Source organism: Eumetopias jubatus, unplaced genomic scaffold (genome assembly GCF_037043125.1).
Source record: "Eumetopias jubatus isolate StellerSeaLion01/CBP00866 unplaced genomic scaffold, mEumJub1_p1.0 scaffold_2, whole genome shotgun sequence".
In the NCBI taxonomy this organism is placed as follows: Eukaryota; Metazoa; Chordata; class Mammalia; order Carnivora; family Otariidae; genus Eumetopias; species Eumetopias jubatus.
The window spans coordinates 165,111,478-165,116,537 of NW_028274808.1; the positions used below are offsets into that span (position 1 = coordinate 165,111,478).

General features: G+C 48.0%; 1 pseudogene; it reads left to right on the top strand.

Moving 5' to 3' along the window:
• Positions 1–987: 987 nt before the first annotated feature.
• LOC114202921 (kinesin-like protein KIF3C pseudogene) lies at positions 988–2,725 on the top strand (annotated as a pseudogene).
• Positions 2,726–5,060: the final 2,335 nt, after the last annotated feature.

Below are 5,060 nucleotides of genomic sequence, written 5' to 3' on the forward strand. Positions count from 1 at the left end.
CTCTTCTTCTGGGAATTTGGTAATTCACAGATTGTTTCTTTTGGTGGTATACCATAGATCACCTTTCTTCACTTCTTTTTTCATTTTTTTTTTTATTCTCCTCTGACTGGTTAATCTCAAAGGTCCTATCTTCCAATTCACATATTGTTTCTTTTGCATGATCCATTCTACTGTTGATGCTTTCTATTGCATTTCTCAGTTCATTCATTGTATTCTTCAGCTTTAGAAATCTGTGTGGTTCTTTTACAAGTTCTATCTCTGCTGAACTTCTCTTTTGTTTGTGTAGAGCTTTTTCTGATTCTGTTGTACTGTCTTTCTGTGTTTTCTTAAAGCACACTGAACTTCCTTAAAAGATCTTAGATGATGGCATTAAGGAGGACACATGATGTGATGAGCACTGGGTGTTATACCCAACTAATGAATCAATGAACCCTACATCAAAAACTAATAATGTACTATATGTCGGCTAATTGAATTTAAATTTTAAAAAATTCTTAGGGATATCCCAGCTTGGGGACAGGATTTCAAGTGAGCCCCTGCCCTCAAGAGTACTGGAACCTCTGGCTTTCCAGGACCAGCAGTCCCCGCCATGGATCCTGAGAGGAGGAGGAGAAGACATTTTGGCTGCCTACCCACATCCCATTTTCCTCTTCCCTTATCTTAGTGCTGCTATAGCTGATTATGGCAGTGTTCCCTCTACCCCAACATGGAGTAGGTTCCAGCACTATTATTCAGCAGGCATGGTTCCCACTGCTGCCCAGGAATTCTGTCTAATTCTCCTTCCCTAGCTGGTGAAGCAAGGACCAGAGAGCTGTGGAGGCCCAAAGCACAGCAATGGCAGAGCCACCTCCCAGCATCCCCACCCTAGGAGGCTGAATGCAGAATGAAGAGTAGTGTCTAGGGACTGGGCAGGCCTTATTAATCTAGACCTAGGAAGGACAGCAGAGGCTGTGAAGTGGGCTGGGGGCAGGAAGAACAGAGCAGAAGATGTCCAGTAAACTCAAAGCCAGTGAGGCCCTGAATTTGGTAGCCCAGTGCTACCCCCTTAACCAGAAAGAATAGGCTGTTTTTTCATGAGCAGATCCTGATCACTGATGTGAAACTGAGATGGGTGACCCTGAAAAACCCCCATTCTACCATGGGGAAGTTGCCCAGCACTTTTAGCTTTGATACTATATATGATGCCACTTCCAAGCAGACAGACTTATATGTTGAAACCATGAGGCCCCTGGTAGACACAACTCTTCAGGGTTTCAATGGCATGGTGTTTGCCTACTGTCATATGAGCGCTGGCAAGACTGACACCAAGCAGGGGACCTGGGTGGAGCGTGAACCGTGCAGGGTCATCCCCAATGCCTCTGAGCACATTTTTACCCATACCTTATGCTCCTAGAACCAACATGCCTGGCCCATGACTCCTACATGCGAATCTACCAGAAGTTTCAAGACCTGTTCTCCCAGGAGCCCATCAAGAGGTCAGAGCTGAAGGAGAACGCTGATAGGCATCTAAATCAAGGACCTCTTTGCCTTCACCACAAAGAACATCAAGGAGATCTAGCATGCCACAAATCCAGGGAACCAGACCCAGGTGGTGGGTAGCACACATATGAATGAGGTCAGTTCCCACCTAATGCCATCTTCATCATCACCATGGAATGTGCATGGCTTTGATGGTCAGGAACACATCCATTTGGACAATATCAAATGGGTGTGGTCTTATGGCTACTTTAAGAGCCTTTCTGTCCTGCACTTTACCAATCAAGCCAAAAATGTCAAGAAAAATCCCCAAGTAAATGAGTACTCCAAGGACACACTGATGCAGGAATTCCAGGAGGAGACTGTTCACCTGAAGACCCAGCTGGAGAAAAAAGGGGTCGTTGGCAAAGTGACTCTGGAAGAAGAGCAGCAGCAAAAAGAAGGCTGTGTCAGCCTGGCAGAGTACCATGAATGGCCAGTGATTGAAACCTGGGTGACCAAAGAGAAGGATGACAACAACAACCACCACCCACCCCAGTCTATCCTGGAGTCAGCCTTGGATAAGAACATGGAAAATTACCTGCAGGAACAGAAGGAGCGGCTGGAGGAGGAGAAGGTGGCCATCCAGGTTGTCTGCATCTGGGTGAATGAGAAGTAAAATCTGCTGGCAGAGGAGAATATCCTGGAAGATCTGCAGCAGAAACAGCAGGCTACAGAGCTGCTCAGAGCCAAGTACAAAGCCATGGAGAGCAAGCTGCTCATCAAGGACAAGAACATCATGGATCACACCAAAAAGCTACAGAAAACTGCTGTTGGAACTGAAGACTCAGGAGACTGTTGAGTAGAAATGCCATGAGCAGGAAATGCAGCAGGAGATGATAATCTGAAATGAGGAGACCAAGAAGCACTAGGACACCTCCATGTTCCATCCCTGCAGCAGATGGTGGAAATCATAACCAAGAAAGCAGAAGCTCTATGCCAAGCTGCAGGTGAAGGCAGAGATCCAGGACCAGGATGATGAGTAATTACATCTGCACGTGGCAGGATCTGGAGGAGGCACAGAATGAGCACATCCAGGAACTGAAGCTCAAGTACCTTAGAGAACTTCATCTCCCCTAAAAAGAAGAGCATGATTGTGAACAGGCTTTGCCAGGCTGTGAGGAGTAGCAGTAAAACAAGACCTCCACGTACTACACATGGAGAGTTTCACGCATTTGGACAGCTTTCTGTAAAAACCTTCCATATCTAAAATCTAGAAGTCCAGATCCTGGTGCCAGAGTCCTGAACACCACCACCAGCAGCCTCAAAGTCCTCACTAACCACCATTCTCCACCACACATGCCTTGCTAGACCATGGGTGGCAACCTTCAGTCAGGCTGCCCATCCCACAGGTTCCTGGGATGGGACAGCCAATCCTGGATTATTTCATCACCACTTCAGTGTGTGTGTGTGTGTGTGTGTGTGTGTGTGTGTGTGTGTGTGTGTGTGTGTGTGTGTGTGTGTGTATGCTCATATGTGCATATCTCTGAGCGGGTAAGAATCTGATCTGGAGACTACAACTCTGGCTGCTCTTTTTAGTCCCCTTTATTTAATTAATGTTATTTATTCATGGAGATAAGTTGGCATGAGAAAGATGCTCTCATCTGAGCTGTGTGGGCCTAATAAGGTCACTGCATAGCCTCCTCTTGATTTTAACCTCCATCCCCAAGTCGGACCTCAAGCTCCTCCCTGTCGGCCACTCCCAGAAGGGAAGGTGGCCAATGCCTGGAAAGAAAGTAATTTTTTCTGTCTGTCTTACTGCATAATATCCTATCTCTTTCTATGTGGATAGTGAGCAACTCCTAAGATATGTGGATAGTGAGCAACTCTTAAGAACTTTCTGGGACTAGAAAAATGCTAAGTATCCACTGAGGACAAAAGACATCCTGACAGTATTGGTCCTATGCTCCCAGTGGAGAGATCCTCCTCACCACTTTAGGGCCTCAGACAACCTATTTCAGGTTCTTGGGCTCCTTTTCAAGGACTTAAATGACCACACCCATACAACCCATGCTCCTTAGCTTTGGCAAGAATTCATGGCTTCCCAAACTCTATTTCCTGCCCACCTTCCCAACCAGTGGCTACCTCCTGAGGACCTGTAGGAAATGTAACAGTAACTGAGACAACATGGGTAGGTGTTAAGGTAAATCCCTCCTTCCAGTCCCTTTGTTTCTATTCCCCTGAGAAGTAACTTTGATAACAAGTGATCAAGCCAACTTCCCATTCTTTGAGATGCTGCTCCTTCTTGCTTTGATCATCTTCCCTGGAGCTGCCTAGAACTGAGTTCATAGTGGGAGGGAGGGATGCCACTCTACCCTGGCTAAATACAGGTATTATTGAAAACTGGTCCTTTCTTCAGCATTGTGCAAACTGATCTCTAGGGAAGTACTCCTTCCCTTCCTTTGTGACATCACAAAATGTCTCCAGGTATCTCAAGTGATAAGCAAATTTCTAGGACAAAAAAAGGAGGTGGGGGTGGCAGAGAAAACCCTGGTGGGAGAGGTACAGGGCTGTGTTCGTGGATTGGGGATACAGGTTCAGACTTGATGCTCATGTGAGGGTGAATGGTGATCTTGAGGGAACACCCACGTGGTATTATACCACTGCTATAATAGTGAAAGGTCCCCATGTGCCTTCTTCAGGGACACTGAGTAGCAGGCATCTCTGTGAGGGGCACTTACCACTGATAGGCAGAGGTCTAGGCAGGTGTAGCGGGGGCCTGTAGCGTTGGACATCAAATGGCGCGATGGTATGCCCAACCAACGCTTGAGCTCAGCTTCCAGTTCTCCTAGAGTCTCTTTCCTCGAGGCAGGGAGAGAGAGAGACGAGCAGTGTCCCCCAGAAGGTCAGACGCCTCTGTGGCCCCCTCGGGAGGAGACCTCCTTTTGCATGTTATGGCTTAAGGCATTCATCTCAGAATCTGTGCATTCTCAGACGGCCAGGCCGGCTGGCGCAGAGGTTGCAGGCTGCACTGGTGGGCAAGAAGACGGAGACGCAGAGTCCGCTGTTTAACAATCTGCCCAGACAGCAGAACTGAAACTCACCTTCGTGGGTATGTCTATCGTGCAATTTCTGGATGGTGTTTTTCTGACATTTTTTGGTCCATATTTACTTTGATACCTAAGGTGAAGGAAATGTGGCTGTTGTTGACTTTATAAAGTTCTCTCTTCTTTCTTATTACAAAAGGGAGAGACATGGAATCACGAAAGGAAGCGAGACCATCTGCTCAAGACTGTAGTAAGGAAGGAGGGTCCTCAGGCCGAGGTTCCTCACGCCTAAGGCCCACAGGACGCGGGGCAGAGGCCGTGGGGCTCCTGAGAGGCGGCCAGGGGCTGAGGTACTGTCCATGGGCCCCCGCGACCCTGATGCAGCGTGTGGAAGTGGCAGAGAGCGGGCACCGCGCACATTTCCTCAGGCGGTTGAGGTCCCGAAGCTCTTTTCAAAGGCAGGGCAGCTGAATGTGTGCGCATGCGCGTGCGCATGCCTTCTACCCGGCCACTGAGCACGTGGGAACTTGTTGCAGTCCCGCCAGCTGCTAACGAAAG